Genomic DNA, 14,738 nt, shown 5'->3' on the forward strand with positions numbered 1-14,738 from the left:
ATATTTTATAGATAGGTATTTTTTTACTATTATCTATTATGGCTTGGTTTCGCAGGGTTTAATTGAATTAAAAAAACGAAACAACAGCTTCTGTAAATTGTGGTGTTATTTCAATGAAAAAAATACTAATACCTGATAAAGTTTAGTGTGCACTATATATAGTGGATCTTAACAGCCTACCTCCACCCTTCGCTACTGAGGTATTATTATTTGATTTAAATATATATAACGTGGAAAGACACATGATTCATGACATGCAACGGCAGGTACCTTCCTACATATTTCATTCAAAAAACACTTTTAGAAAATAAAAGGTTTTTATTTTTTTTACTTTTTCCACATTTTATTTCATAATTTTGATATACAAGCGCTTTTATCCTAGCGTAAATTTTCAATTGAATGACAGTAAAAAATATAGGTACATATTATTGAATAAAAAAAAATTATAGAGAACGTCGGTTTCGATTGTTTACTTAAATTAATACTAACTTGTTGGTGATATTTGTACTTATTTATATACATTATGATATTGCCTAATTTTATCATAGAAAAATTTGCTGTGTTTAAAATTCACCTACCGTATGTTAAAAAAAGGTTCCCTATCAATGACAAATTTTGTATTGTACATTGTAGTTCTGTTATGAATGCTCGATAAATACAAACTTCATTATTCCCAATCCTAACCAAATAATAAAAAAAATATATTTCCTATCTATAAAATATCCAAAGTTGTGTACCTATAATTTAATCGCATAATTTTAGAGTATTTTTTACTATTAGCTATGGTTTTCGCAGGTTTCATCGAATTAAAAAAACTTAGTACACCATCTGCAAATTGTAGTTTTTTTTAATGAAAACAGAATAATATTAAATACGATTTAATAACAATAAACAATAATTTAAAATTTATTCTGCTCATTATGCTCTGCCTAATCAAATAATAAAAAATATTATCATATCAATAAAATAACCAAAGTTATGTACCTACCTATAATTTAATCACATAATTTTAGATATTTTAGATGCCTATTAATATTAATTATGCGTCAATGATAAATTAAAATTTACAAAATAAATAGCGCCGAGGAGTTCAATGAAAAGACAATAGGTAATTAGACCTGGCTTCAGCAATAAAAATAATTACACGACAAAGTATGGCAAATACATTGAGAGAAAAACTTGTTAGTATTTATTTCTTTACATACCTACTTAAGTAGGTATTTTGAAGATGCTCGACCAAACTGATCTATTTGATTATAAACTATTGTCAATAATGAATTTCATCAAATCGATCGTAAGAAATTTTCTCACCAACACCACCATCTGTAAATTGTCTTTTTTATTGAAAACAGAATAATAATAATTTTTTTTTTCAGAATCTGGATCAGTATGAAACACTGTTTTCATTTATGCATTTTATTTTGAAGAAATTTCTATTTAGCTAAAAAACATGCCTATTAATATTAATTATGTGTCAATGATAAATTCATTTTCAATAATAATAATAGCATACGTGTCGCCGCATCAAAGCGGTCTTTGTATTAATTATTATTTTTATTACGATCGCCGGAGTTTCGGCCGAGGCAATGCATAAAAAAAGGTAATAAAAACCAAGCTCGCAAATAATAATGAGTTCGAGCGGCTTGACATTGTGGCGGGCAAAGGAAAAGTGTGCGATTCTCGTAAACACGAGTATCTTCCGTCTGAACGCTCCCATTTAGTTATGTGTAAATGCGGAATCTCCGCCACACAGGTGGCTTAAAAAAGTGCGATACGGGTGTCTTCCGTCTGAACGCTCCCATTTAGTTATGTGTAAATGCGGAATCGAGCCACGCCGGTGGCTCGACACCGGAATCCCGTCTGAAAGAGGGCTTAGGCCATCCTCCCACGGCGCAACTGAAATCTGATGGAACTGGTTTGTGAAGGAACTCATAAACTGACCAATGTGATGCTTCGCACACGGCGCTACTGAAACCCAGTTGAAATAATAATCACATAACCTCAAACTGTCAAACTAGACTATCAGCTGTGTTGTACAAAAACTGACAACAGGCGCGCTGCAGCGTTTACATAAGGTTATTTTAATTTTCCGATTAATATTTAACCAATTTTGGTAAGAAAATATGATTTTTCACCGAAATCTAATGATGTTGGTACTACTGTTTTACGGTGACTGGAAACTTCAGAGACCGCGCGACTAGCATGTCGCGTCTCTTCGCGACCGTTTTGAAACTGAGAGATTCCAGTCTCGCCGTCAGCGAGCCGCCATTGAAATACATTAGCTAGATACTGGCTGGAATTTTAGTTTCAGTACCGTCGGACTTCAGTTGCGCCGTGGGAGGATGGCCTTACCCGTTATGCATTTCAGTTCCCATTATTTCTGAGTTCCCTGGTCTGACCAGTGGTGTACGCAGCGGGGATAAAGCAAAAATTACCCGCAGGTGTGTGTCTAGGCGCCATTTTTGCGGAAACCATATTTTTTTATATCATATTTTTATGTTTGCGAATCCGTCAGTTGTGCACGGCAAAATAACTGTCTACACCTAAAATCACTAGGATCAAACGCTGGCCATCTAGGCCAAATATCCAACAATAACACCTCGCAAACAACCGGTCCAACTATTCTAAGATTTGTGAATTTTCATACTGGTGGCTGTAAATCAGCATTGACCAACCTTTCTTTAAGCAAGGGTCAAACTAAAAACAAAAACATGAGGACCTTACACGTCTACATCGATTATTTTTAGGAGAGCAAAATTTTATTGATTCTTCGACATATTATAATAAAAAAAATGCTGGACTGCAAAAAATCATCCCGTGGGATTCTTAAATGCATTTTGAACAATATTAAAAAAATCGCCGTTCCTAAGCAAAGCATGGCTTGCCTATCCTTACGGATCGTCATTAAAGTTATTTATCCGATTAATTACTCCGCTCAAATCTCCTTGCTTTATGTGGCTTAAAATAATTTGAAGTACCTAGGTAAATATTTTGAAATTTTTAGCATAATTTGCATAAAGTTATTGGATTGCTAATTTAAACGTATCGATTTGACGGTTTGAAAAATATGTAAATTGTGAATCAAATAAATATGCTGATGCCTTTTACAGGTGCCCTTTTTGTAACTTTTACCCCACTGGTTGGAAATTCTGCGCTTGCCACTGACAGCCTCTATTACTACCTACTGTCGACTTCAACGATTAGTTCACTTTTATAATACATATTACTTTAGGGGCGGCAGGTTATATGAAAGTATGGTGAAGCAGGGAAGTATGGTGAGGCAGGGTGGTAATCAATTTGCGGCAAAATTTCCATGTTAACATTATATTATATGGGTACGTTATAATGACCAAAGTAAATCCTCCGTGATGCCCTGCATTTTTTTTTATCGCGTCGCTATTTCTCGTAAGTTGTCGGCTATTGTTGGCCTGCTTCATTCAGTTGTATGAGAAAGCCGATTCTTTACCCCTCTTTAATTAATACCTCTATGATATTACTACTTGCTTAAAGTTTGCAATCAATTGAAAATAAAAATAAATTGGTGCAAAACAGTAGTTTACTTTGGGGGGGGCGCGAGCCGCTAAATGCAGTCGGCCTTGACCCGTTTCGTGGCACATGGCTGCCGCCTCCATGCACTACCTATCGCCGCGCGACGACGCAAAAAAACCAATGCATGGCGCTCAAAATAAACCTTGAATTTATTCTAAATTAATCGCAATAATTATTATTCAAATTATTTTTGTAACGTGTACCATACCAGTTGTATGCTAATTTGAAATACCAAAACACAAACTCGAATTCATGGATCAATCAAACAATAAAATTATTACCCACCATGACTAGGGATTCCAATCCCGGGATCCCGGGATCTCGAGCTATTTTCGATACCTATGAATCCCGGGATTGATAAACATAATCCCGGGATTTTGGGATTGATTTTTTTTATCAATTTTTATGGAAAATAAAATAAAAGCGAAAATAAAACAGAAAAAATACTTTTAATAAAAAATAACTACATTAGAAATAAACTGAGTTTGAACGAAGTTTGATTTATACCCATGTGTAGGTTGCCGATTCATTTTATTTTTTCACATGAATTATTAAAAATGAGAAAGATTGGAAAAAAACAATGCTTCGCACTTTTAACAAAGTAATTCCACCATGATATCATACGTTTTACGGCAGTTTCATATTTGGCTGACTAATTAGATTTTGCAGGTTGAGCAAGTGGCTGACATCCATTTCTCGTAAAAAAAAAACAAAATCTGTTAATACAAACCTCTACTCTGTGGAGGCCCATAATGATCCTATCGGGATCGGACATGGTCGAAAAATTAGATTTATGATGCGGAAAGGCCATAAGTACGCCATGATTATTTGCTACTATTATAAATCTCGCTAATCCATTCATTATGTCTTTACTATCAGAAACAGCAATCTCATATGAAATTCACATTATTATTTATATTACAATATTATTTACTCCATTAAACTTGTGTATTTCCAAGATTGAACGTATACAATATTAACAATAAATGTCTTAAATAGTATAAATTATACTAGATTTATTTTTGACCGATTTTATCAATGTTATTTGTAAATATAAACATTTTATATTAACAATGGAACAAAATGCCAATCCCGGGACTAGTCCCGGGATCCCGGGATTGTCAAATTGTAATCCCGAAATCCCGGGATCAGAATTTTGGCTCGGGATTGTATTCCCTAACCATGACCATTCGTATCTGTATTTCCTAAGGTACTATTCGAAATATATCCAAGGTCAGCGTTTCTCAAACTACGAAACAGACAACCTAAGAGAACCAACTTTAAAATAAACATTATTACCTACAATATAGGTACCACCGAGGTTCTGCTCGTCTGGCCTCCTTCGGTCGACCAGTCGCTTCACTAAACGCGCAAAAAGATCGTTGCTAGGCGATGCGCGGATTGCGGGTCGCGGGTGCAAATGACGCCTGTCAAACGAAATATTATTTGGCATATAAATCCAACATACGTCCATTTTATGTTCTGTTTATTGTTCTATTAGTAACAATAATAATATATTCATTGACATGTTTTCTTTTTAAAGTAAATGGGTAACGTTTTTAGTCATCTTTAAACAGCGCTCGAAATGGAAAATTTTACGAACCGGAGCGCTTGATAATTTTACGAAAATATTAACACTGTTACGTATCTAATTCTATTAAGATTTTTTTACAATATGACATATCTCGCTCAGACGGTCAAATTAATATTTACACGAAACGGAGCGATAATTTTGGGGATTGTATGAACCGGAACGGCGCTCCGGTGCGTTCCCGTACATTTCGAGCCCTGTCTTTACACGATTTAAGAATTAATTGGCCCATCGCCATCACGAAGCAAAGTGACGTGTTTCTAGCTCGACGTTCTCTCACTGAATGCGAGCGAGTCCAAAATTTCGTCGCGCCTACAGTTGAAAATTATTTGCCATTTCACTGATGCGTCACCTTAAGTACCATTATATCAAAGAGTAGATCGACAACACTCAGATTTTTTTTTATTTCTATATGGACATCACCCACGAAAAATCTATTAGTGAAATATAACAAAATAAGTAAGTAATTTTCAAGAATGTTGTAATGGAAACCGATGATTGGAGTATTGGACTGCCCCCATATTTGGATAGAATGTGTTGTCAGCACCTGTGTATCGTAATGGCTTTATTTTTTGTCACAATTCAACTCGATACAGAATATCCAGGAATCACGGCTGTACTTGGTTAAAAGTAAATAGCCTGTTGGACGTTTGAATTCGAACAGTGCTGCTTTACAGTAGTAAGTAATGGCATCTTACGAGGGCTCAAGATCAACCGTATAATAAGCTTCGAGAACAGATACCTGTGGTAAATACCAGGTGTGCGAGGATATGTTACGAGTAACAAGGAGATATGCCTCTCGTCACATGACAAGTGAAGAAGCGATGTTGGACTTGACTCAGTACACGCTAAAGATGCCTCAATTGAGTCTCAACCTGGACCGCCTTTTCTCCAAAGCATCATCACCAGGGTGATGTGAGAAGACTAGCGAGCGACAGGGATTATTGGAGGCATCACATGGTGTCAATATGCTCCAACTAGAGATGGACTAAGAAGTAAGAATATTAAAATTTAAAACCATCAACTTACCAACTCCATTTATTTTTGGGTGACTTAATTTATTAGAACTTTATGTTTTGAAGTGTGTCATTTTTGAAAGTGTAACAGTGGGTAGTGAATCTTAATAAACTCTTGATCTTGACTCTTAAATCTAAAAATGATTCACCTAATGAGTGGGTTACAGTTCATAAAGATTAAGAAACACTGTAAATAATCTTGAAAAAATATGAAATATTATCTTTCAATGTCTATTTATTTACCTTGTTTACAAAACCACTCCTACAAAACTTGTCTACGTATATTCCTACCTACCTTTGAACCAATAAAGAAAATAGACACCAATACAATAAATAATAATATAACAGATAAGTATATTTTTTGAACTGTGTTTATTATGTCTTATAATCAGGTGAGCTGAAAAATTAATTTGTAGAGGGCCAACCAGTGTCTTAGCTACCTGATTAAGAGTCTGCAAAGCAACGGGACCCGGCCAAACAAGAGGCCCTAAATCGCAATTCGATACTCCGTGACATCCTGGGTAGGTAGGTCGTGCGTTGCATAGGGGTGGAAAATGAATGAACGAAATCAATTATTAGTTATTTTGAGAGCATTGCGTCGTTGAAACTAGAAAATTGTGTAACTCCAAAAACGCTACAGACAAATAGACATTGACAAAAACAATACGGTTTCCTATTCAAATATATGGTTATGTAGTTAAATCATCCATGATTTAACAATGTTACAATTTGGGATTTACATCATTTGCAAGACGAGTAGATATTAACAACGGCCACTGGATGGCATTTAAAGTCAATTTTAGATTAAAACGGAGATTTTTCTAGTTTCAACGACGATTGGCAGTTTTCCATGAAGCGGATGATGCAGTCACTTCATTAGAAAGTATCGACATCTTAGTGTTAAAAATGGTTGAAGCATATAAATCCTGATAACACAACTATTGTTGTATTGTGATACCTAGGCAACATTTTCACAAGGGTGCCTCCGAACCAGAAACGTCCGCTACCTAAAACCACCACTGTTTGAGAGTAGGTTTTGTGGAAATGTTTTGACTTAATGATGTACCTAATTCAATCTACAAAGATCTTTTCTTTGCAATTCAGTAACAAGTCAAAAATTTCTTGAATGTGTCAGAATGTTTGGGATGAGATGATTATAAAGGTACCTATTAATTATTGAATTGTAAAACTTTATTTAGCAAAGCTAAATTCTTTCCAATCAAGTTTCAATTACGCTTTTTGTATTGACATTAGAACTTGTGCGAAAATTACAAACACCATTGTCTTATGAGGACATCCATAGATTGAAACCATAGAACCGTGTTTCCAATGACATTATTAATGGACAACGCCTTCAATACAGTAGCTAGCAAGTAAATTCATGCATAGCGACATTCGCACATGTATAGGTAGACGTCACGCAATTTCCATTATGCGATATCATGCATCGGGAATTTATAGCAATATCACCTTTATTGTAATGGCGTTAGAACAGTGTTTCTAGTGTCAATGTTCATTTGAGCGAATCCGTTCGAACCGAGCCATTCGGCAGACCCGACAAAAAGCATCGGCAATTTATAGCAATATCACTTTTATTGTAATGGCATTAGAACAGATTATGCCATTCAGCAGACCCGACAAAAAAGTGAGTGTCATTTTTTTTTCCAGATGCTTCGTCCATATTAATGTCATTGCGTGTTCCATACTAAACTTATTCACTAAGTTTGTAAGTATAAATGTATGATAATATAAATGTGTACGATTAGATGCTTATAATATAATTTGTGAAAATATATTTCCATGAACAGAAATCATAAGATTAGTATTTATTATCACTTCCGGTCAAATATGAGAGGGAGAAATGTGTTATGTATGTACTCCCTCCCGATTATTTGGGCGTCAGTAGACATCATCTGTGGCTTGGTAGTCTTCGGAGCGATAAAAAAAACACGGATAATGTTTTGAAGAAAACGGCAAGGTTTATTTTATTGCTGAATACAATTATGATTGTTACATTCTGAATAAAATTATTAGTATATAAAAATGTGCAAGGGACGAACCGTGCCAACAGTTTGAACGGCCAAGGGTGTCTGACAAGACGCTTCACAAAATCTTTCTCGGAAAATCGAACGGCATCTGGCTGCCACATGTGATCAAGATTCTTGAGTGTAATATGAATATTTGAAAAATATCTATTAGAGTATTAATCTACTAACAATATCTGCCGGTAAATGATATCTGATATTTCCTTCCTAAGACCGGCATAGAAACATTTACTGAAAATAAGAACTAAGAATGACTATTATTTAAAAATGATGAGTATTAATTAAGTCGTCAAAGGGTGGCTATAAAATGTTATTACATGCTAGAAATTGATCCATTCGCAATCGACCCTGCCATACTACTATGAGTCCACCCGAAAATGGTTCCGGCCTCAATAGGTATCCAGAGGATTTGGGGACGTGACAGTATGGCAGACGGTTCTAAACCGCATACAGTTTCAGTCTATGGATGGCCTCTTAGAATAAGTTTTTTTTTAGTTGTTTCCGTATTATATCGTTGACAAAAAATATAGATTCGAAATAAACTGGGCGATTTGAAGGAAGAGCAAAAAAAAGCTGGCGACTTCAAGGGACCCAATATTTCTAGCTACGCCACTGGCATTAATATCCATGAAAGTATAGTAAGCAGGTTTATTTTAATTATCTTGATGTCTAATGCATGGTTTCCCAAACTATGGGTAGCGACCCACCAGTGGGTCGCGAGCGAATATTGAGTGGGCCCTCGCCACTGTATACATGAATTTTAAAAAATAGGAAGTGATAAATTTGATCTTTCATTCAGCTATTTATAATTCCTAAAAATTGAAATAAACTAAAGTTGAAGTTGATGCTAAAACTGTAATGAAGAAGAATAAGAAACAAATACATCCTTCCCATTGAAATAACTTTGTAAAAAAACCTTGCAGGTGTAGGTATTTAAGTAATTTTTTTTTTTTATTTAAGTTGTGTTTCTTATTTCAAAAGTCTTTCATTCATATAGGTAACACTTATAAAATATATTTTTTTTATTTCAATTAGAACAAATAAGACAGCATTAAGTAGTTCCATGACTCGCCACTAGGGAATCTGAGCATTACTAATATTTATGCCCTCTTTTCTCTAAGACAGCTAAGAGGTGGGTCCCAAGATTGGAAATTTTTGTTAGATGGGTCGGAGCCCAGTCAACTTTGGGAAACACTGGTCAAATGTATGGTGAAATTAAATGTGTCAGCAATTTTCATAAAAATATATTATCTATGTACTTAAATCATTATAAAAAGTTTTTAACAATCGGCATGTATTTTTAAAACATAATCTAAAGATGGAAGATGTTATCTTAAGTTCTTTGTGGAGGGTGCTATAAAATATATCAAAGTATAATGATCCAGATTACACACACCTTCATATTCATTGAAGTATTATTATTTTATAATTATTGGTATTTAAATATGCTTATTAACTCCAAAAATAAACCTTTTATCCACCTAAATCCAAATAATTATAATATGTTTTCTTATGCAGGTAGTTTATTGTTAGGAAAAAACAATCACATCAGTCAAGCTTGGCAAGACCGCCTATCCATTGTATTGTTACATTCTGTATTTTTTAAATATCGACTCTGGAAAGGAAAAAAAGCGTAATCCACATAAATTAAATTTTACAGGAGGCACAAAAATGTTTTTATGGTTTTCGGTCAAAGTTAAAATACAAAATACAGTACACTCTCAGTAATCCGCCGCTCGATTATCCGACAACTACTATAATCCACCGTTATTATTACTAGATGAAAGCACAAAATCAAGCTCTATATTTCGCCGGTATTCGATTGTCAAATTCAATAGTCCGCCGTGTACAAGTATACAACGCAGACGAGACGGGTTTATTTTGGAAACTTCTTCGTAAAACGTGCATCGTGAAGAAAGTAATGTACCAGGGAGGAAAGTGCCCAAGGACCGTATCACAATAATTATGCCGTGCTCTAATGCAAAGCGGGACACACAAGCTGAAGCTTTTGGTCATAGGGAAAGCCAGGAATCCTAAGCCATTCAAAAATATTTGCATTACTGAATAACTGGTGGTGTCAAGTGATTTACTGTTTAACATTAAGTTAATAAATTTAGTTTATAAATATGTATAATTTAGTAAATACTTGATTTTGATTATAAATAAAACCGTAATTTGCTAATACAAATTTCTCAAAAAAAAACTATTTTTACGAAATACCTGTTTTAATTTTTTATGTATGCACTATAATCCGCCGCTTTCACTAATTGGACACTTGTCTGGTTTTTGGGGTGGCGGATTACTGAGAGAATACTGTAGACATAACCTTGAAGTGCACGATAATTAATAATGTGGTTGTTATATCCCTAATTTGATATTAATTATTGTGTTAATTAAAAAAAAACCACAAAAATGATGGTAAGTCCTTCCTTCCATTTTTTTTTATTGTTAGCTAAATTTAGATAATAAATTAGCATTTGCAGCTTACATCCTTTGGACACAACGTGTATTTAGTTGTGTACAACATTATTATGTAATATAACCTATTTTGAAAATACTGAGGGTTACGCCCTTTTTCCTTTCTACAGTCGATATGTATTTTTATTTACACTGCCAAAACCGGGGAATTTGATAACTTATTGACAGCAATAGATGTGAACAGCAAGAGTTAAAAAATTTGAAAACATTTTAGGCTTTTTGGTCATGACCAAAAAGCCTAAAATGTTTTGGTCATGACTAATATTCCCGTAAATTTATGTTTAGATATTTGCACAAAAAATTATGGATAAACACTGCAAAAGCCAAAATCGAGATGACATAGTGCCACCAGATGACGATAAAGATTCAAATGTATTATGATCATGTTATGAGCTGTCAGAGTAAGCTACCGATGCGGGAAAAAGTATGTAATGTCGTTTTTCTTGGCGTTTAAAATGTTATCAGACTGATGCTCCCAAGTTTAGAATTGTTGTAATACATTAGAGTTGGCACTCTCCATCATTGAATTTATAGAGATAGTGATCATTCAAAATATTCTGCGGAATGACGAAACCATAAAACTAAATTTGTCACCGTACCTGCATGTGACAGTACGTGATGTGATCATAATGTAATCGCAAATTAACAGTTTACCGCCTTACTGAATAAATTCCTGTTTCATATTAACTAAAATTTGATTTATACGTCATGTTTTAGTGTATGGAGTAGTAACTGAGGAAATGAAGTTGATACACTATATCGTTTTACCATAATAACCCATCCTTGTCTCTCTAGAGACCTAAAATTTAGTGTTTAGTTTGTAGTTTTTGTGCTCACTCCCTTTCCAACATTCAGACAAATTACTCATCGCGGTCAAGACGTCGTATTTGTCTAGTCAGGGTAATAACTAAATTATTTGCTACCATCAGTGTTGCCATCTTTTTCTATGCTGATTATAGTACAAAACCGTAAAAATTATAGTATTTCTAAAAAATATATAGTACAAGAACATTTTTCGTCTTGAATCCTTTTTTTTTTGTTCGACCATGTCCGATCCTAATAGGATCATATGGGCCTCCACAGAGTAGAGGTTTGTATTAACAGATTTTTTTTTTACGAGAAATGGATGTCAGCCACTTGCTCAACCTATTAGGTCCATACCCTGACTCACACACATATTGAAAAACAATATGTGTACTTGCCAGACCCAGGATTCGAACCTGGGACCCACGGCATGATAGTCCAACGCTTATGCCGGGCGGCCACCGTATATTTGGCTTAAAATTATAGTATTTTATATTTTTCGCGGCATTAAAATTATAGTATTGTACTATAATTATAGTACGGTTGGCATCACTGGCTACCATGTAAAATCATGTTTAACTTGTGGTAAATGTGTAACCTATAATAATATTTAATACCTCAATAGACGAGTAGTCATGTATATTGTTCATGTGTTCTTAGTACAACAATATGTATCTCATGTGCCTGACATCCCTCGTCTTCGAGTAGTGCCCAAGAAATTTAAAAATAGGGTTCAACACTAAAAATGATATAAGCATGTGACAATTAATTCCTCAGACACCCTCGCAAGCACAAAGCTTACAGTTAACACTGGTCATGTCTATTTGCAGATTTCGATTTAGAAGTGACATTGATTTTTTGTGTAATTTTGAATAAATTTTAATCAATTGAGTAAATAAACACTTAGGATTTATTTACGTTTCACTTTTGCTTGGAGTAAATTACTATTTTTCTCTTTATATTACAAGAAGTGTACAATTTATTATAAATAAGCACATGGTCAAAAAGCATGATAGACAAATCATAAACACTTAAAAAATATTTTTATGAATTGGGAAATCGTTCATGCTAGTGATTTTTCATCACTTATGCGCATCTATTCCATACGCAACGCTGCTATCGGCAGCTATTGAGGGTAGTTTATCATATTTATGTATTGAGGTACATATTATAACTGTTACAATAAGTGCTATGTTTTAACAGCACCTCTCTTGGCTGTGTTAACTTTTAGAGCGAGATAGACAGTTCAGACCAGGGGTAGTCAACCTTTTTATACCTACCGCCCACTTTTGTATCTCTGTTAGTAGTAAAATTTTCTAACCGCACACCGGTTCCACAGTAATGGTGATTTATAATGTAGGGAAGCAACTTTACTTTATTAAATTTATAAATCAAGTTAAAGCATATAATAATAATTCTTATTTTTTCTTTCGACCATGTCCGATCCTAATAGGATCATAGTAGAGGTTTGTATTGACAGATTTTGTTTTTTACGAGAAATGGATGTCAGCCACTTGCTCAACCTATTAGGTCCATACCCTGACACACACCAATTGAAAAATTGAAAAACAATGTGTACTTGCCAGACCCAGGATTCGAACCTGGGACCCACGGCATTATAGTCCAACGCCTAAGCCGCGCGACCACCGTGGGCGTATGATTACTTACAAAATACTTTATGTCAGACTTTCGCTAGATAGGCAGAATAAATCTTTATAAAACTGCTTACTGTAGTTAAATCTATCTTTTTATTTAGACTTTGCATACATAGCAGTCTTGTGTAAGTATATAATAGATGCACTGGAATAAACAAAAACCTATAATCATTTTTGAACAAATAATATTTTATTATATATAATATGAATATTTAGTACAAAAAGCATACTAACAATTATTTAACATTTACATAAATACATTTTTACAGGCACTTGCAGATTAAAATAACTGTAGATTACCTTACATAGGGTATCTAATTAAATAATAATAAATATTTGTGAGTATTGTAAGCAAACTTTATAGAAAAATTTTAAGGATAACCTTGCAGATTATATAATTTAAAACATATTTATATAAAGCCTAATGTATATTAATCTTGTTTATTGGACAAACTTGACTTGTGGAATATGTAGGCTTATCGATGAATCAAAATGGTCAGTATTTATTACGCAAAAAAGATGTCTTCATGAGCCTACTTTAGACAGGACACTCGAGGCATTAATAATGACACATTCAAACCGGCGTGCTTGTTATATCATTGTATTTTAGCTAATTAATGAATATATTTTGATTGCTACAACAGGCAGCACCTTATATGAAGTTAAACCACCATTTCAGCTCCATGCCGGAGCATATAAACATCCACAAGTATTTTAACATACTCTTTACGAGTATAGAGCATTAGCTATTTACTTAAGCCATTTCGTCTCTGTTCTGGCAGAACACACTAACTGGAGAATACTAGTTTTGAGTAATTTGACTTTAAAGTTGTTAAAATGTTTGAAATAATGGTCTATCATGTGAGTTTATTAAGTAATCGTAAAAAGGATGACTTTAAAGTAAAGACTGTTTATTTATTAAGAAGGTTTCCAGACGGTAAAGTTTGAAATAAGGAACATTTTGGTACCAACTCAATATGTATTTTTTTTGAATTAGTGTCTTCTGCCAGAACAATGACGATTTGGTCCGTGGTCGTCTGATTAAACTGGTGCATGCTAACTTCTGGTCCACAGCGAATTCAATATGTTTTCTAAACATGTATGTAACAGCAAAATAGTCTTAACGACTCAAATAAATGCAACATTAATTTATATAATATGAGAAATTATGATAAAAGTAATTGAAGGGTTTATCACACAAAACTGAAAAATGACATAAGGTAACACTTACATTTCCACGTGTATTTTTATCTACATTAATGATAAAGTGTAAAACAAATCATATTCCTCCGAAAATAATGATTTCTCAATAGCCAGTACAAGATACAAAAAAAGTAGTTCTTTTTCCACCAATACAATACTAGGAATGTCCAATGTGTTCAAAAATTTAATTGTTAACCGGATGGCTGCCAATGATGTCTTAAGACGCAAACTTTTCCGTGAACGGAACGCCGCTCAAACAAAAATGACGTCTTTGGACGTCCCACTTTAAACGGGATTTTACTAACGTAAATCAATTATTTTAAACATACAAATATGTTGAACACACAACATATATTAGGAATATCGTAACATACTCAGAATTGAAACACAGAATTCG

This window comes from Rhyacophila brunnea, unplaced genomic scaffold (assembly GCF_057557595.1).
Source record: "Rhyacophila brunnea isolate RB1 unplaced genomic scaffold, BYU_Rbru_1.0 scaffold_5, whole genome shotgun sequence".
Classification (NCBI taxonomy): domain Eukaryota; kingdom Metazoa; phylum Arthropoda; class Insecta; order Trichoptera; family Rhyacophilidae; genus Rhyacophila; species Rhyacophila brunnea.